Raw genomic sequence first — 20,907 nt, forward strand, 5'->3', positions numbered from 1 at the left:
ATATATATGTATTTTTTAAACTTTAATGTGCATGCACTTGCTGAAGTGTGACCAGTTAAAGAGCATCTGGTCTTGCATGAGTTTTTAATCTGAATATTTTCCACTTCTCTGGCTGGACTGGGAAAATGAATAGACCAAATGTTCCATCCTTCCTTCCCATTTTGAAGTTGCCATGGCCTCGTTTCATGTAGCACTTATTGTGCATTCCAGCCTGGCTATGGAGGTCACAGGAGGTGATCCCAGATGGTTTCTTATTTTGAAGAACATGTCCTGTATTATAAACTCAGTAATGGATTTTGGCTCTTATTAGGCCCACTGGTTAGAAACTGGAAGTCTTAGCCTTATTTAAAATATGCTTCTTTGTTTTATTTGTTCAATGGATTTCTTAAAATCTGATTTATTTAATGCATTAATGTGATTAAAGATCTAACATGATGATGGATAACTGGGCAAGTCACTTTGGCCGAAACAATTTGGTTTGTCAGATCTTTATTTGGACCCGTTACATGGCACTAAAGTGGCCTTAATGAACAGGAGGATCCTAACCAAAAAGTTGGACTGAAAATGATTGTGTTTTTACTGTACCTAATGAAAATATATTAGGGACCCTTGGTAGAATTAACCAGTGAATCTTACTCTTTGTTCAGTGTTTCAGATAGGGAGTAAACTGATCACTCTGTGCCAAGTACCTTAACTGCTTGGTAATTCTCACAGACAGACCCCTAGAGTATTACATACTTTAAGCTGTTACAGTCTTTTGTTCAATACCATTAGCCTATCTGCTAGAAATGACTCAGATACCCAACCATGAATCTCAAGTTGAGGGGGATGAAGCAGGAGGGTCTCTGTGTGCAGATCTCAGGGAATGATCTGGCCCTAACTAATTAGAGCTGAGAGATTAATTCACAACAAACAACTTAGCTGAATTTAGCCTTTTCCTGCCTGTGCAATATTCACAAGCAGACTGCAATTTCCTTGAATGTCTTGGTTATCCAACATTGTTCCACAAATTATATTGCAGATCCCAAGCTGTTGCTGTGCACTATTTGAGCTGCACTGGCTGGTGCTGATGTGAATCCATCATGTGGCATTGTTTCTGCTTGCTGTGTGGATGAGTACCCGGGGGCTTCTGGCGTTAACACCTGCGGGTGCAAATTTCAAACTTGATTTCCACGAACGCTCACGATTGTAAGGCCAAAATCTTCTTTCCAGAAATACTTGTGTTGGTAAAACACAGTCACGTGCATATTCAAGAAAGCAAACATTGGAAGGAGTGTGGGGGCCAAAGCAAATTCCTTTAAAAATATGAGTGACTATGAAAATCCTATGACTGCATTCATCTACCTTTGTAACTAGTTAATCCTTCCAACTCCATCATGAGATAGGCAAGCGTTTTTCACCATGTAACAGACAAACTAGCAGTCTAATGGGGCTGTAAAGTGAGCATTAATTATTATTTTATTGTTACACTTAGGCCCTCTTCAAGGCAACTTTACAGTGCCAGGGTGGTGTAAAGGGACCTTAGTATAAATGTAAATCGCATCCATCAAGTGCAAACACAAGCAATGTGATGTGTAGGTTTCACATGGCACAGGACGATCTGTGTTTGTAGATGCGGTAGGGAAGTGGTGTAAGAAGAGGCTTAGCAGGAAGTTTTGAGGAGAATGGCTGAGCACAGGGAAGGTGGGAGGCATTTAATAGTTTCAATATGATGACATACCGTTTTTTTGAAAGGTTTCCTAAGCTGAAGGCTCTAAATGTGTAAGACCGACATTTCCAGGTCACCCGGAGGAAAGCTTTTCTGCAGCAATAAGTGAGATGAGAAACACTTTTGATTTGTACACAAGATGAAGGAGGTAAATGCAGCACCTCATATTATAAAATAACATAGCCCATGTACAGATAAGGGAGCACAACACGCAAGCCTTTGCACCCCTGTCTGGAACTTAGAAGCTTATGTGTTCCCTAAGATTCTGATCATCACCATTTATCATGCAAGTGGGGTTACAAGGTTCACAGAGTGCTGGGGCCAGATTCTCAGATGGTGTAAATTGACACAGCTTAATTGACTTAAGTGGAACTATGCAGTAATTGAGAAGAGTACAGTACAGTAATTGAGAAGAGCTTTCATAGATTTTAAAAGCTTTGGTCCTTACGTCTTTGCCCACCTTACATGCTACTGTCATTTCACAGCCCTAGACAGGGCTTCAATTGAATTTGGGAGGAATACTGGTGGAGATACTCTATCTGGACAGATCCAGAAAGCACACAGCCCTTGCAGCTGTGGGGGAACCAGAAACATACTGACATGCTTCACGTCCATGGGATGTCAGTGAATCCTCCACCCCGTTATTTTAACCAGAGGATGATGAACATACACCTCTGTTCCGTGCACTGCTTCTCCCTTCTAAAACAGAGGTAGTGTATGTGGCATTATTACAACAGAAAAGCTTCTCAACCATCAACAGAGAAGCATGGGTAGCTCAGAAGTTTGCCACGGGCCATTTCTTTAGCAGATTGTAGGCCTACCTAAATCCAAAGGAGGCTCATTACACAGAGGGATTTAAGGTTTGTCTACACTTGAAAGTTGCTGCAGGTTAACACGAGTATTTTTGCAATGAACTGCCTTGCATCCACCCACAGAAGTTTTTGCCGTGAATCATCTGGCATTTTAACTTGCTTCATGAGTCCAGTTTTGGTAGTGGGTTTACTGAGTTTTCCTGTAATAAAGTAGGTGTGGATGCATCCCCATTCCGAAACAACTGCTCTGCTCCCAGCAGTCCTCCTACTGCTATCCCATGCTGCTTTGCTAGCTACCGGGGTCAGCTTGTCTGTTTACCCATCTACCTTCTACTGATTTGGGGTAATCTTGACTGGACATCTTTAAATGCAGGTGTGCAGCCTGTTGTGCCCCTTTGTGATTCCAGCTTCTGGTAAGTTAACACACCCAAAGTAAAAATTATCATTTAACAGCCATTCTTTGTGCTTCTGACTGGCCCTGTGCTGAGGTCCTGGATTCACTGTTTTCTGGGGAGGGGAAAGTGTCCAGGCCCATCGGAAGAGTGAGACAGGCTAAAAGTCAAGTAGAGTTGGACCTTGCAAAGGGAATTAAAACCAATAGTAAAAGGTTCTATAGTCATATAAATAGGAAAAAAACAAAGAAAGAAGAAGTGGGACCGCTAAAAACTGAGGATGGAGTGGAGGTCAAGGATAATCTAGGCATGGCCCAATATCTAAACAAATACTTTGCCTCAGTCTTTAATAAGACTAAAGAGGATCTTAGGGATAATGGTAGCATGATAAATGGGAATGAGGATATGGAGGTAGACATCACCATATCTGAGGTAGAAGCGAAACTCAAACAGCTTAATGGGGCTAAATCGGGGGGCCCAGATAATCTTCATCCAAGAATATTAAAAGAATTGGCACAAGAAATTGCAAGCCCATTAGCAAGAATTTTTAATGAATCTGTAAATTCAGGGGTTGTACCATATGATTGGAGAATTGCTAACATAGTTCCTATTTTTAAGAAAGGGAAAAAAAGTGATCCAAGTAATTATAGGCCTGTTAGTTTGACATCTGTAGTATGCAAGGTCTTGGAAAAAATTTTGAAGGAGAAGGTAGTTAAGGACATTGAAGTCAATGGTAAATGGGACAAAATACAACATGGTTTTACAAAAGGTAGATCGTGCCAAACCAACCTGATTTCCTTCTTTGAGAGAGTAACAGATTTTTTAGATAAAGGAAACGCAGTGGATCTAATTTATTTAGATTTTAGTAAGGCGTTTGATACTGTGCCACATGGGGAATTATTAGTTAAATTGGATAAGATGGGCATCAATAGGAAAATTGAAAGGTGGATAGGGAATTGGTTAAAGGGGAGACTACAACGGGTCCTACTGAAAGGTGAACTGTCAAGTTGGAGGGAGGTTACCAGTGGAGTTCCTCAAGGATCAGTTTTGGGACCAATCTTATTTAATCTTTTTATTACTGACCTGGGCACAAAAAGTGGGAGTGTGCTAATAAAGTTTGCAGATGATACAAAGCTGGGAGGTATTGCTAATTTAGAGAAGGACAGGGATACCCTACAGGAGGATCTGGATGACCTTGTAAACTGGAGTAATAGGAATAGGATGAAATTTAATAGTGAGAAGTGTAAGGTCATGCATTTAGGGATTAATAACAAGAATTTTAGTTATAAGCTAGGGACGCATCAACTAGAAGTAACGGAGGAGGAAAAGGACCTTGGAGTATTGGTTGATCATAGGTTGACTATGAGCTGCCAATGTGATATGGCTGTGAAAAAAGCTAATGTCGTCTTGGGATGCATCAGGAGAGGTATTTCCAGTAGGGATAAGGAGGTTTTAGTACCGTTATATAAGGCACTGGTGAGACCTCACCTGGAATACTGTGTGCAGTTCTGGTCTCCCATGTTTAAGAAGGATGAATTCAAACTGGAACAGGTACAGAGAAGGGCTACTAGGATGATCCGAGGAATGGAAAACTTGTCTTATGAAAGGAGACTCAGGGAGCTTGGCTTGTTTAGCCTAACTAAAAGAAGGTTGAGGGGAGATATGATTGCTCTCTATAAATATATCAGAGGGATAAATACCAGAGAGGGAGAGGAATTATTTAAACTCAATACCAATGTGGACACAAGAACAAATGGATATAAACTGGCCACTAGGAAATTTAGATTAGAAATTAGACGAAGGTTTCTAACCATCAGAGGAGTGAAGTTTTGGAATAGCCTTCCGAGGGAAGTAGTGGGGGCAAAAGATCTATCTTGCTTTAAGATTAAACTCGATAAGTTTATGGAGGAGATGGTATGATGGGATAACATGGTTTTGGTAATTAAATATTCATGGTAAATAGGCCCAATGGCCTGTGATGGGTTTTTAGATGGGGTAAGATCCAAGTTACCCGGGAAAGAATTTTCTGTAGTATCTGGCTGATGAATCTTGCCCATATGCTCAGGGTTTAGCTGATCGCCATATTTGGGGTCGGGAAGGAATTTTCCTCCAGGGCAGATTGGAAGGCCCTGGAGGTTTTTCGCCTTCCTCTGTAGCATGGGGCACGGGTCACTTGCTGGAGGATTCTCTGCTCCTTGAGGTCTTCAAACTACAATTTGAGGACTTCAATAGCACAGATATAGGTGTGAGGTCTTTTTTAGGAGTGGTGGGTGAAATTCTGTGGCCTGCATTGTGCAGGAGGTCAGACTAGATGATCATAATGGTCCCTTCTGACCTAAATATCTATGAATCTAAGAGCAGTCACTAAAATTTAACCCTTTTGCCAGGTGGAGCCGGCAGCAAACAGGGCTGGGTGCAATATCTAGGGGTTCCTTTTCAACAATAGAACACAGAACCAGCTTGAGCCCCCACCCAGTAACCTGGGAAAATTACACACCACCCCTGGGTGCCCCCGAGAGGCTATACTTCCCTCCTTGCAAGCACAGAGTCTGAGTGTAGAAAAAGAAACTCTCTCCTTCCCCACACCTGGTGCTCAAAATGGTGGCAGCGCCAGAGCCTTTAAAAACTCCCTACCATATATTTCTCCGAAATTTGCAAGCACACAAATCCCGGCGGAAGCTTACCAGATGGCACCCCACACTCCCTTTACCACAGTGCTTATTGCTTCCTTCCCTCTCGATCAAAGCCCCCTTCCCCCACTTTTAGATGGCAGCGCAGTGTGGGTGAGAAATGAGATGGCCCAAATGGCGGGAGTGTTTTTTTTTAGTGGCAGATACAGGAAAGGAAAGCACCAGACACGTTTTTCGGACTCAGTTTTATTAATACCCTCGGCTTGAGCAAACTGGAGCTGTTTTGAGGTAACTCGCCCCATTCAGACTACACAGACGTTTCCAGAAGGAAAGAAATGTTAAGACATTCATAGACCAGCTTTGGGTTACTGCGGAACTAAGTTTATTTTCTGTTGCAGTTTATGCCAATCCCCGGGTGTGAAAAAGGAAACTTTAAGGCAAAGATAGTCCTTTAGTGTGGCACGCAGATGGGATGGCAACACGGCTGTCTTGGCATTGCCCGTGCACTTGTGGTTCCCTTCCACTCCTGCACCAGCTCTTGAGGCACCATCCTGGCAAACAGCAGCGTGGGGTATCTTCCTGGTTTGCCCACTGCCTTTTTGAGCAAGATCTTTCTCTGCTTTACGGAGACACACCTCAGGTGACATCCTCCAACATTAGGATGGCTTACAGAGGTGCACATGTAATTACTAGCCTGCCTCTGCTGCCCCCCATTCCCCCTCCTTCCCCTGCCACCAACCCCCAGCCTACTGGCATCCTGCAGAGATATGCCTGCAACTAATGGCCTGTCCCTGTTGGCCTGTTTCCTCCTCCCACCCCTCACACCAGCAGCCTGTATAGGTGCACATGCAGTTGTTAATTAGTAAAGATATGGTTCTGTCACGGAGGTCACCAATTCTTTGACTTTCTGGGATCTCCAGGACTACTTCTGCGGCAGGGCTGGAGCAGCTATCAGCCCCGGGGCTGCTGGAACCGCTGGCCAGTGGTCAGCCCCAGGCCACCGGAGCAGCGGCCAGCCCTAGAGCTGCAGTCCCTGGAATAGCTGGCTGGTGCCAGCCCTGGGGCTCCTGGAGCAGCAGCTGCCGTGGCCAGCTCTCGCAGCAGTGGCTGGAGCTGGGTAAGTCCCTCTGTGGTTGAAGCAGCGGCAGTTAGCCCCTGCCACAGGAGCAGCGGTATTTTTAGTAACAGTCAGGGGAAAGGCCTGGGCTTCTAGGATGACCAGATGTCCCAATTTTATAGGGACAGTCCTGATATTTGGGGCTTTTTCTTATATGGGCTCTTATTAGTCCGTCCTCCCACCTTTCCCCCCGATTTTTCACACTTGCTATCTGGTCAGCCTACCGACTTCCATTAATTTTTGTTCATTGCCTGCGATTTGTCCCTGACTTTTACTAAAAACACCCATGACAGAATCTTAATCTTATTAATTAGGTACAACTCCAGAACAGAGTGGCTGGGCACTCCCAGAATTCCAGGAGTGATCATAACACCATTAATGCTCATAATAATTGGGAGAAAAATTCCATTTCTCATTGCAGGAAACAGGCCCGAGTGTCTAAAGATCCTGAAGTCATGGACCCTTCCAGCTCAGCCCACATTAATACTGATGAACCTGCCATGGGGATCAACCGGTCCTTGCAGCACCATGGAGAAATACCTCTTTCTGCTGATGAACTCTGAGGCAAAGAACAGGAACATCAGGGTCCCATCAATGACCCCGATACAATTTGTGAATTCCAACCATGCAAATCCATTAATAACCTCCTGTGCATTGTCAAGTCCTATGTCCTGGGGGGACAGCATGTTCTTGGTAGCAATGCACACCGCCATGACAGCCCCCTGAGAGTTGATCTATCAACACCAGACTGGTTAGTTACTGACCAATAGCAATCGGTGGTGGTGACTTTCCAGATAGTGATGACCACACACTTCTCCATGCTGAGGAGAGCTCTCCTGGAGGTGTTCCAGCACTGCAACTCCGAGGAGAGCCCGGCACAAATTTCTAGGAAAGGGGCCTTTGACATCCTGAAGTTCAGCCACCACTGCTGGTCACACAAGGTCTGCAGCATTACCCTGTCCCACCAGTCAGCACTATTTACCTGTATCCAGAAGCTACATAGCTCATAGAGTGAAGCCACTCCAGGAAAAGTTCATGCAGAAGTGACAGCTTGAGTTAATACTCCTCCTGCTCCTCAGGTGCCTGAATTGCCTGCCTCAGAAGTCATTGCATGACTTGAGATATATTTGCAGCAGCCTGTCTACATTAATCACCGTTAGCATCTCAGCACTCTGCAGTATTTCCTCCAAGCTGCCTGACAGCGCTTTGAAAATGGTGTTCATAACAAGGTATATAGCAGGTATCCCCGCAATGCGCAGTCAGAAAAATCCCAGAATGCACAGAGCCTAGCGGCAGAGCAGTGCACTATGAGAGGTCTGCCCAGGATATTCTGAAACAGTGCAGTGCTGTGGGGCTGCAATGAGTCCAACGGGTAGTAGCTCAACTCAGGATAACAATGCAGTGTGGATGCACCTGCTTGGGCAGCAGTTGCTCAGGATCACGTAATACATAAACAAAACCTGCAACTTTCAAATGTAGACAAGGCCTTATGTTTAATCACCCCTGAGAACGCTTGGGTTTATTTATTATTTGTTTTATACCTGATAGAGATTTGGACACATGAACTGTATGCTCTTGCCAAGATCTCTGAGAGAATCAAGGACATTTGAAAACAAAAGTCAACAAAATCAGAGCCTGGTAGAAGATAGATGACCTATTTTTATTTCCATTGTTTTGAATATTATCTCTTAGGTGTCAAAAAATAATCAATGGGGGACAACTGGCAGAGATAGGAAAAAATAGACACTCTCATCATTTCTCATAGATGTAAAGAACACCAGTTGAGATATTTTATAACTTGCTAGTATTTCTAAGTCATTTCTTCAGACATCTGGGCATTAGCATAATGGAGAGCTGCAAATTATGTATAGTTAAGATATACCTCTATATTTATGCTGTAATAATCAAGCATTATTCGAGCATAATTATAGGGGACTATTTTAACTATTAGCTCGTTAAAAAGCTCTGAGGCAAATCAAGGTCTAAAAGGGTGTGAGGAAATGACTGAGTACATGACCTAAGCTCCAATGTTCCTCCACCAAGATCAGGTGGAGAGTCCTAAATGTGCCCTGATTGGTCTTTCAGTATACTTTATTATGGCCAGGGATGGATGGAGTTTAGAAAGGAGCTTTGATTAATGTCAGCATGTTTGCAAAGTGTCATTGCAATGCACAGTGTTTTGGAAGGAAGGATGGTCTAGTGGACGGGACACTGTCTTGGATTCAGACTCATGGGACTGGGGTTCAGTTTCTGGCTCCGCCACAGACTTCCTGTGTGACCAGGGGCAAGTCACTTATTCTACCTTGTGCTTCAGTTTCCCATCTGTAAAATAGGGAAATATGTTCCAGTCTTCAGGGAATAAAATCCATTAATAACTGTGAGGTGCTTAGACCCTATGTTAATGAGGATTCTATAAGTACCCAGCTACAATGAGAAAACTTTGTGATTCTTTTGGGACCACCTGGCACTAAGCTGTGTTTAATCTGCTCAAGGTCACAGGAGGTCGACTCTTGTGAGGTAGCATTGTTACCTGCTTTTGGATGAGAAAAGCTAAATAAAACACATGGTTGGCCCTGTCTGTTTGATTGTTCGAGTAAATGGGTTATGTGGCAGAAACCCATCTACTTTCTTTCCCTCTTACAAACAGCCAAAAAAACCCCAAACGATTTGCAAGCTAATTGTTCCTGTAACACTCCAAAAGCAAACCCTCAAGGCTGGGACTTTCAAAGCAGCCAAAGGGAGGCAGGCACCCAATTCCTTTTGAATTTTGATAGGAGTTGGGTGCCTTATTCTTGTAGGCTTTTTGGAAATGCCCAGCCCAAGTGTGCGAACCAGAAAAAAACCCCAAGATGAGATCAAAATTCTGAAGGCCATAATGCTTGCAAAGATAAAGGGCTATATTGTGCTTTTCAGGCACAACCCTGCATCTGGGTCAGCGCAGAGCTGATTTGCACTAGGGGGAGCTAACCCAGGCACAGCCTGTCCCTCACCTCCCAGGTCATAGGAGGTGTCGTAGTGAGCGGGGAGGGTGGAACAGAAGGAGCACTCCCTTTACTTCCTGAGGTACAGGGGCTGTAATTGTGGGCAGGTTTCTTGCACTCTCCACACTCAAGCACCTGCATGAGGACCTGTTTCCACCTGACACAGAGTAACTAAGAATGCAGTTAGTTCATTTGGAAACAGGAGTGGGAGTGTCTGCTGGGGCCCGTATTATCTCTTAATCCCTGGCTTCCTGCAGCAAATGGGGAGGTAAAATAATAGATCAAAGCTGGAGCAATAAAAGTGAGGGTGTTTATTATCTTCAAACAGAAAAGATAACAACACAGAGAAGCAAGGAACTGTCTCCTAAAACCTCCCCTAGCTCTCCTGGGTAACAACAGGCTCCTCTGGCTCTTAGGTGCAACATACCTTCCTGATCCACACTGTATTCTTCTGTTCCTAGAGTCTCCAGATTCCACTCTCCACTTCCCAGGGTGCACCAGCTCTGCTCTCTACTAATTGGCTGCCCAGGGGAGACTCACTTAGCACCTGGCCAGGAAGAAGCATCTTGTATCATCCTGCAGGGATCCCTCCACATGATGTAGAAAGAACTGGCCAGGAGCTCCCGAGAGACCTGTGGCCTCCCATCTTAGCTGGGATATAGCCTTCTGACACTCCTGTGAAGAGGGGACTGGAAGGGAAAATGGGGAGATTGTTGGGGCTTGAAAGAATCATGGGAGGAACTATTATTTACTTTATGACTGTATTTTATTTTTTCTATAGCACTAGAAGCATGACTCATTACTGACAAAATAGTAAAAAAAGGCAGATTCCTCCCCTGTGGCCTTGCAAGATAAGGGCTAAATTCTGCTTCACTTATACCAGCGTCAATTAAAAGGAATGCTGCTGATTTCCAAAAATAATAGAAATTGGCCTGAAATTAGTAAGGTGTGACAGAGGGTAGAGGATGTTAGAAAGCATGAGGGTTATGATAATATAGACTTTTGTTATGTACATCTTGTTGGTTCATTGTGGAGTTTTAGAAGTATGTATAATTAACTTTTGAATGTTTGTTTTATATTAAAATAACAAAGGAACAAATTTTGACCGGAGATCGGGAGTGGTGGGGGGGAGATTGGCAATGGAGTTCTGGGTGACTCTTGAAGAGGGGTTTGTAGAAGGAAATATATTAAAACAACTAGGTCTATAGGGACATGACAGCAGGAGATGGGAGGGTTTCTGATAGAAAAGGAAGGTGGACTGGGTTGGGAATCTAGGGTGGAACTTGAACCAGCAGGCTTGCCTCCTTGTTCAGGACCCCATTTGCCCCAATACCTTTCTCCTGCCAGTTTAGGGTTGCCAACTTTCTCAATACACAAAACGGAACACCCTAGCCCTGCCCCTTCCCCGAGGCCCCACCCCCCTGCTCATTACATTCCCCCTTCCTCGGTGGCTCCCTCAACCCCACCCTCACTCAGTTTCACTGGGCTGGGGCAAGGGGTTGGGGTGCGGGAAGGGGTGAGGTAACTAACTGGGGTGCAGGCTCTGGGGTGGGGTCAGAAATGAGGGGTTCAGGGTGTAGGAGGGGGCTTTGGGCTAGGAGTTGGAGTGTGGGAGGGAGTGAGGGCTCCAGCTGGTGGTGCGGGCTCTGGGGTGGGGCTGGGGATGAAAGGTTTGGGGTGCATTAGGGGGCTCTGGGTTTGGGGGGGCTAAGACCTGTGGCAGGGTGTTGGGGCTCAGGGTTGGGGTGCGGGCTTACCTCGGGTGGCTCCAGTCAGCGGTGCAGCAGGGCTAAGGCAGGCTGCCTGCCTGCCCTGGCACCTCGCTTCACCCCGGAAGTGGCCAGCAGGTCTGGTGCTTAGGCAGGGGGCCAGGAGGCTACATGCACTGCTTTCGCCCTCAGGCACTGTTCCCCCCCTCCCCCCCGGCTCCCATTAGCCATTTCCCAGCCAATGGGTGTGCGGAGCCAGTGCTTGGGGCGGGGGCAGCGTGCGGAGCCCCGTGGCCCACCACCTAGGCGCCAGACCTGCTGGCCACTTCTGGGGCTCAGCGCAGTGCCAGGACAGGTAGGGACCAGCCGGCCTTAGCCGACCAGACTTTCAACTGCTCAGTCAACAGTGCTGACTGGAGCCGCCAGGGTGTCTTTTCGACAGGGCGTTCCAGTCCAAAACCGGACACCTGGTCACCCTCTGTCAGTTCCAGTTGCCCCCCTCAGCTTGAGAACCAGCAGAAAGGAGGTAGCATGGCTGGGAGAGCAGGCCACTGGCAGTGAACCTGGCCCACAGTGTCTCTACACTCACATGCAGGACTGGTGGCTGGAAGTGGGTGGGCAAGGCGCATGAGGCTCAGCACCTTTTAGGATCTGGCCCAATGGGAGTTTCATCTGATGAAAGATTTTGTTAGAGCTGAGAATTTGACCCCCATTGTGCTTCAATGGGCTGGCAACTAGTCACAGTTTGCACATGCATTTTCCCAGCTGGTGTGTGCAACTGGACATTTCGCACATTCAACTTCCAGTGAACGTGCATTATTTTTGTTGGGGGCTATACAGGACCCAAATTTTGAAAACTTGGCCTAGTGACTGGATATTTGAGAGAGACATCTAAAGACTGGTAAATAACTTAGTGCAAGGGACTGCATTTCCTGAGCACCTTCTGATAATATTATAGCCAGGCTGGCCTTTTTCCTTATGACCAGGCAAATGAGCACTGATGCAGGCCCCTGTGAAAGTGGGGCAAAATGGAGTCTTCTGACCATGCTCTTTGTGGCACTGAAGACACAAGTAGAGCCAATGTCTCATAAAGCCACTAGGTGGCGCATGAACACTTCTATACATAAAAGACCACCTTGGGCAGAAACAGACAAAGATAGAAATATATTTAGCTAATTATGTGGCTTCTTCTAGAATTGGGGCAACAGCAAGTGAAACTGACAAGACATACATTAGCAGAGTAGTAATATGTCATGTCTTCTTTAACAAATAAAAATCCCAATGACCAGCTATTTAGGAGTAAAGTTCAGAGACTGTAAAAACAACCAGCTAATAAAAGCCACAGTCTAGCCTTGTCTCGGCCAAGCAGGGACCTGAGCAAGGGAACATGGGGAATACACAGGCTGCATATCATCAGTGCAAACAGCTCCCCAAAGTCATTCCTATCATTTAAATGCTGGATTGTTAAAGATTTGGGGTTTTTTGCCTATTTTTAAATTTAATCAGAAACTGGCCACCTCATTGCTGAAGGTGTTAGTATTTGCCAGACTCCTGACACACTTCAGTGCAACTCCCCAGCAGATGCGTTGCAAGCCACATCCTCACAGCGCCCCCTGCCTCAGAATGGGAGAACAGAAACACACGAGAGGGGAGAATCTGACCCTCATCATCCTCCTTTTTCCCAGCTCTCCCTCCCAGGCCCCATAGCACCGTCTCCTATAACCCCATCAGATCCTCCATCTTTGGTGTTCTAGCTGGGGTGGTTGTTTTAGGGCTGTAAATCTTTCTGCTGAGCTGTGCCCAGGTGTTCTATCTGAATTTGTCATGCCCTATAGAGGCTGCCCATAATGCACTCTCCCCTTGAGTCTGGGGCACGAGAGGTTGATGGAGAGCAGTGTGCACAGCAGAGCTGTTAGGGCTCAAGATGGATTTCACCACAGGTAGGAAGGCGCCTGTGAACAAGGAATGAAATACTTCATGTGAACATGATTTAATCAGCTGAGTCTGGAATTTGGGATGATACATTTTTTCTCCCAAACCATTTTGTCCATCACTGCTCTGGGGCTGAGAAAGATCTCACTCTACACACTCATTTCCCTCAGACAGTTAAAGGGGATGAAGACAATACTTGCAATGGGCCCAATCCTTCAAGTTTACTGAGTGCTTTAAAGTCCCCCGAACCAAAAAGAGAAGCTGAAGACACTCAGAACCTCACAGGATCAGGGTCCACGGTATCGGTGTGGTGGGCTTTGAGAATGCTCAGCACCTTTCAACAAGCTAGTCCACTCCTTGAAGAATCATCCTTTATAGCAGGGAAGAATGGGAGGAAACGTGAGTCTGGTTAGCTGTTTGAGGCGTGTGTTATTTCTTTCCATAAATCATACACATTAACTAAGAGCCAGCTTGGAATGAGACATTTCATACAATACATTACAATACATTTCATACAATGGGCAGGGGGGGCCAGGGGAAGGAAGCATAAAGATAGATTGTTATTTCAGAATGTTCAAATAAACAGTTATTTTAAAAGTTGGATGAATCAGGAACATGACGATAGACAGAACCTTTGTCAATTACTATATTTATTGTATCCCCTGACATATTGCAATGACATTCAGCCATCAGCAAAAGAAGCTAAAAAACAGTGGCTCATTGAAGGCTGAACTATCAGCGGAGATAAGTATCCAGGAGAGCAGAGAGATGGATGGAAGTAGGGTGACCAGAACTGGGGGGAAGGGATCATTTTGAAATACAGTGGTTTCCTCCATGTGCTGAAGGAAGGATTTTTTAATGGGTGTGGTAGGCTTTTGGAGCTGGGCTTATAGTGGGGTTCAGTGGCAGTCCTTGCGGGGAAGGTGTTGTAGGTAAGCACTGAAGGAATGATTAGTGGTTGCAATGGTTACAATGTGCTGGGTCAGGACTCTTGCATTCAGTTTCTGACTCCAACACTGACTTGCTGTGGGATGTTGGGAAAGTCACTTCCTCTCTCTGTGCCTCAGTTCCCTTTCCTGGAAGATGGGGATAATACTTCACATGAGTTTATTTAATGTTCACAATACATTCTGCGGTCTGGGGATGAGAGATGCTAGGTAAGTTTCACGTGCTGTTATGGAGAAACGTTTTGAGGTCACTGTACTGATTTTCAAAGTCGTGCCTGGCATTGGACTTAACTCCCTGAGAGATTGCTTCTCCTTCCACTATGATGCCCTTTTAATGCTGACAGACCCTGGGGTCGTTGGCTGGAGGGATTGAAGCTGGGACCTCTGAAGCTTAGTGTATGAGCCTCTGCTGCATGAGCTAAAAGCCACATGCCTCTCAGCCAAGGCTGTAGCAGACTTGTCAATCTCTAGATGGTCTAGGGGCCACTAGACGGGGACAGAGCGCCACACCAAGCAGGCATGGGTTACACCCTCCCATGGCAGCTTTGCTCCAATGGAAAAATAAAATTGTTGACCCATGGGGGAAGACTCATAACCATGGGAAACAGAAGTCTCATAACCATGGGAAACAGAACAGTAATATCTGAGCACCTCACAGTCTTTAATGTCTTTCCCCTCACACCACCCTGGGAGGTGCGGCTATCCCCTTTTACAGATGGTGATCCGAGACACAGAAACCTGAGGAAGTTTGTGGTGGAGCAGGGACTTGAATGCAAATTTCCCAGCTGCCCCATCTTGACGGCTGGGTCTGATGCCCACTTGCTGTGTGATGTTGGGAAAGTCACTTAATCTGGTCAGGTGCAGATGAAGGGGAAGCAGCAAAACAAGAAAGAACAAAAGTAAAAGTCTCCAAGGTCCTAAAACTACTATCATATAGGCACATGTTGAACTTTAAGGATGTGACTAGTCCCACTGAAGTTAATGGGACTTGTCAGATCCTTAAAGTCAAGCACGTGCATAAGCATCTACAAGACTGTAAGGCCCAAGTGAGAGGAAAATATGTGTCTTCTCTGTAAGTTGCTGCATGTGAACTCAACACAAAACGGCAGCTGCCTCCAGCAGACTCCTGGAAAGATAATAGTGCAGTGCAAAGAAAACACAGTCTAACATTCGCATAGCTACATAGTCATGGGGTCAAGCATGACAATAGACTAAGAATCCTGCCAGAGGTGGATTTAGAAGGGATCTCCCAACGTGGGGAGCTGCTTTTGGTTGAATATCAGCTCTGATTGATTTCTTTCCCCAAACCTAGCTTTGGCTGCTAAGATGGTCTTGCAGTATGATCTCTAGAGAAAACAGGAGAAGAAAAGATAATCGTCCATTGCTTTTTCCTTGAGCCCTCCCAGAATAATAGACTGTTTCCCCCAGTTTTATTATCTACATGAGGTCATGTAGTTCAGGACTTTGTGTCCTGAAATATGAACTGAAAAACTAAGCAGAAATAATGACATACATCAGAGAATATTATACTTACTGACTAGAGCTACTTGCATTTCCTACCCCTGCACTATGCAAGTAGGTGCTGATAAATCCATATATATATATATATATGCAAGCTGGTGTTGGTGCCTGAATGCATTAATCAATTTAAATAATTTTATTTCTTGCAATAATGATTGCTTCTGTTCTGCCCTTTTCTTAGAGGGAAAAGCTTTAGAATGGTTGGAAGCACCTGAATGAGCAAGGTGCCAAAAAGAGCAAATACATTTTATGGGTGTACTTGTATATTACATTTTTTTAAAATTATGCTTTGGGCTCTGATCCTCCAGGAGGCGGAGGGCCCTCTCGCCAGTAGGAATTGAGGGCACTCAGCCTCATGGGATTTGGCCCCATAGTCCTGTTTTGGCAGTGTATGGCTTTGATGCTTTTCAGTCTTACTGGGCCTGCTTCTGTGCCCATTAACTCCCCTGGGAGTCCTTAGATTGGGAAATTCCCCAGGACCAGGCCTGTGTCTTTATTTATGTCTCATGCACTGAGCTGGGCACTTTGTCGGTTATTACAGTGGCAATAATACATCCTAGATCATAAGCATAATGGACCAGATCATCATTTTCTGCAGTAAAACCCACAGTAGGAAGTTCTAGGGGAGAAAAATCTCCATGAGGATCCGCTTGCGTAGATCCCCCCAATAAGGCGGGGGCAGCGGTGGAATTTGCTGTGCCTTTGTTGTGTCTTTCGCTCTTTACAGAACAAATGTACTATGAGTGGAAACGGCAGGTCCCAAACCTTGCAGACCCCCACCGGCTCCTCTGGAGGCCGGGAAGATCCATAAACAGGCCCTGTGGCTCCTTACCAAGATCTGCTCCCTGCCACATGCAGCAGTATGGCTTCGCAGGAGCTGCAGTGCCGGGGACTCCTGGCCACAGCTGCCCCAAATGGCCCTCAGAGGGCATGCTATGTGAAAAGCTACTATAGACCCGCACAGTGTGTCCTCTCTGGCTCAACAAGACTCCATGCCCACCTCCTGGGTGGACCCAGTGATGAATCCCTGGTAGGGAACTGGGGGAATAATGCCACGAAAGCAACTGAACCCCCCTTCTGCGGGTTGAGGGTTCCCTCTGTGTGGGAATATCGGGGGGATGATGCAAGCCAATGAATGTAGGTGTTTTATGTAACATTAGCCTTACACCTTTAAAGACCCGGGCTTATTTTCCAGCTCTGGCGATGTAAAGATGAGGCTTTTGGTGCCCTCAGAGTCCCTATTTGTGTACATGATAAGACCACGTAGTACAGCTTGACAGTCTCCTATCTAAAGGGCCACATTTTGACAGGAGGTGAACACCCCCTGCAAGGATCTGAGTGCTCTCAACTCCTGCTAAAAATCAATGTAAGCTGCGGGCACTATGCACCTCACAGGAGGCGCTGAAGAGCATGCAGAATGGAGTTGTAAGAGAAAACCAGGAGTGGAATAGCAGAGGCGTGGCAGATCAATACAGAGGGGCACTCTAAGCGATGAGTGATGGAAGCTGGTACAGCACGTGCCTGCATGAGGTCTGACTGAAATCAATGCCATTAGTCCCCCATTTTCAGGAGCATGAAATTCACTGTAACAATGGAAAACGTGCAACTAGCCGATCAGAGTCAGACCTGTTTTTCCTGCATCCACAGTGTTATAATTCATGCTTCACAGCTGAATAAAAATGTGAAACATTACAGCCTTTGATGCTTTTTGTTTTGGGCAATTAATATTTGTAATATTTACCTGGTTGGCTTCTTGATTAATGCCAACTTTGTTTAGATTTTTTTTTTATAGTGGGAAAACTCAGCTTCTGAATCCAAACATGATACAGTAAAAGCTGTGTTATCCAGCACTTTACCAACTGGAAAGCTCTAGAAACTGGCATTTCTAATATCCATTAAAAGTCTGGTTGGTGTGGGGCTCCCTACCTGGCTCCACATGGCTCCCCGGAAATGGCCACATGGCTCTGCTGCTCTTAGGTAGAGGAGTGGCCATGGGGGGCTCCATGCGCTGCCCACACCCCACCCTGCCCCGCCCCAAGCGCTGGCTCTGCAGCTCCCATTTGCCAGGAACTATGGCCAATGGGAGCTGCGGGGGTGGTGCTTGTGGGTGGAGGCAGCGTGCAGAGCTACCTGGCCGCGCCTCCACTTAGGAGCAGCCAGGGACATGTCACCGCTTGTGTGGAGCCCCAGAGGTGAGTGCCGCCCAGATTCAGCACCCTGAAAACCCCCCCCCATGTCCCAACCCTCTGCCCTGAACCCCCTCCTGCACCCAAACTCCCTCCCAGAGCCCGCACCCCCTCCCATGCCCCAACCCCCTGTCCTGAGCCTCCTCCTGCACCCAAACTCCCTTCCTCCATATAACTCTTAGTTAAACGAAATTTTTGACTAACTGGCACCCCCCATTCTCCCAACCTGCTGGATAACAAAGCTTTTACTGTACATGAGTTTACTGAAGCTATTTGATTTATCAGATAGAATGCTATAAGATGGGTGCTGGCTTCAACAGGGTGTGCTCTTACCAGGTAGGATTGCAAACCATTTTGTGCATATTTCTGTAATTTAAAATAATAAATTGTTGCTCATGTGTAAACATACTAATTAAATGAGGCTGCCCGCAGGTCTGACAATGTTTCCTTGGCAACATGTCTAAGTTTTTACCCCCACGACTGATATCCAAGGACAGACGCTCAGAAATAAGTCTTTTTGCAAAGGAGCTAGACAATATGGCCCAACGATTGCCCAGCTAATCCTGTATGTGGATACAAGGACGAACATGTTGAGGGCCAATCAATTTTAGCTCAGATGGTGTTATTAATTATTTAAAGAAAACAGGCATATTAAATGTATTTGGGGCCATCTCTAGAGCCCACTGAAGATGACAGAAAGTTTCCCATTTACTTCAGTGGGCTTTGGATGTCAAGTTCAGGATCCTGACACAGGGAAGAAAGGAGAGCAGCATATTACGGACCCTGGACTTCAGAAAAGAGACTTTGACTCCCTCAGGGAACTGATGGGCCGGATCCCCTGGGAGAATAACATGAGGGGGAAAAGGGTCCAGGAGAGCTGGCTGTATTTTAAAGAATCCTTATTGAGGTTACAGGGACAAACCATCCCGATGTGTAGAAAGAATAGTAAATGTGGCAGGCGACCAGCTTGGCTTAACAGCGAAATCCTTGCTGATCTTGAACACAAAAAAGAAGCTTACAAGAAGTGGAAGATTGGACAAACGACCAGGGAAGAGTATAAAAATATTGCTCGGGGATGCAGGAGTGAAATCAGGAAGGCCAAATCACACCTGGAGTTGCAGCTAGCAAGAGACGTTAAGAGTAACAAGAAGGGTTTCTTCAGGTATGTTAGCAACAAGAAGAAAGTCAAGGAAAGCATGGGCCCCTTACTGAATGAGGGTGGCAACCTAGTGACAAAGGATGTGGAAAAAGCTAATGTACTCAATGCTTTTTTTGCCTCTGTCTTCATGAACAAGGTCAGCTCCCAGACTACTGCGCTGGGCAGCACAGCATGGGGAGGAGGTGACCAGCCCGCTGTGGAGAAAGAAGTGGTTCGGGACTATTTAGAAAAGCTGGAGAAGCACAAGTCCATGGGGCCGGATGCGCTGCATCCGAGAGTGCTAAAGGCCAGAGCCATTGGCCATTATCTTTGAAAACTCATGGCGATCTGGGGAAGTCCTGGACGACTGGAAAAAGGCTAATGTAGTGCCCATCTTTAAAAAAGGGAAGAAGGAGGATCCTGGGAACTACAGGCCAGTCAGCCTCACCTCAGTCCCTGGAAAAATCATGGAGCAGGTCCTCAAGGATTCGATTCTGAAGCACTTAGAGGAGAGGAAAGTGATCAGGAACAGTCAGCATGGATTCACCAAGGGAAAGTCATGCCTGACTAACCTAATTGCCTTCTATGACGAAATGGCCATCTATAAAACCAGGGTGAGGAGGTTGGCCGATGGAGTCTCCTGCGACTGCGGGGCCTATTTCCGATCCTCTGTCCGTTCATGCCTCCGGGCGGAGTTCTTCTGGGCGGCGTCCACTGACTCCCTTGATGCCTTTGAGGAGCGGTGGGCACTGTCCGGGGTTCTCTGCTCGGTGTCCCCGTGCGGTTCCCTTCGTTTGACCCTTTGACCGCACTCCCGTCCCTGTTTTTCATTAGTTGTCCCCCGTAATTAGTTGGCTTCCCAGGTCCTGTGGATCCCCCCCTTAGGCTGGGGGGGGGATCCTTTCGTAGTGGACGAGCTCCGCCCACCCACTTCCTGGATCCCAATAGGACTACTCTGCTGTACCCACAAAGTCATGGGACCTCCTTGTCAACCTCCTCCTAGCCCTAGCCAAAATGGCCACCTATAAAACCAGGGTGAGGAGGTTGGCCGATGGAGTCTCCTGTGACTGCAGGGCCTATTTCCGATCCTCTGTCCGTTCACGCCTCCCGGCAGAGTTCCTCTGGGCGGCGTCCACTGACTCCCTTGACGCCTTTGAGGAGCGGTGGGCGCTGTCCGGGGTTCTCTGCTCGGTGTCCCCGTCCGGTTCCCTTCGTTTGACCCTTTGACCGCACTCCCGTCCCTGTTCTTCATTAGTTGTCTCCCGTAATTATTTGGCTTCCCAGGTCCTGTAGACCCCCCCTTAGGCTGGGGGGGGATCCTTTAGCAGTGGGCAGGCTCTGCCCACCCACTTTCTGAATACCAACCGTACTACTCAGCTGTACCCAACTGGCCTGGGTCTATCACAGTATATAAAACTGAATATAATTTGACTGCACTCCACTCCTTTTGTCTTTGTAGATTGCAAGGTCCTTGGGGCAGGAACTATTTCTTTTTGTGTGTTTGTACCAGTGCTTGAGTCATGCTGGGATGCTCTGGAATGCTGTTCTGGCACTTCTGGGGGGAGCTGGAATGGAGTTCTGGTACTTTTGACAGTTGTAAAGTAAATAAATGATTACTGGTTATTGGTTTCATTCTCTACCTTGCAGCATGCATGGCCAGCGCCTCCATGGTGAAATCATCCATTCTGACATTTTGTGTTTTAGGACTTTAAGCACTGGTTTGTACAGAACCTAAAGTAAAGGGCTCCAGTCCTGATTGAGGGCTCTGAGTGCTACTGTAAAAATAATAATGGGTCCCTGGATACTACCATGATGGGGTCATAGGACATTCACA

This window comes from Lepidochelys kempii, chromosome 3, assembly GCF_965140285.1.
Source record: "Lepidochelys kempii isolate rLepKem1 chromosome 3, rLepKem1.hap1, whole genome shotgun sequence".
In the NCBI taxonomy this organism is placed as follows: Eukaryota; Metazoa; Chordata; order Testudines; family Cheloniidae; genus Lepidochelys; species Lepidochelys kempii.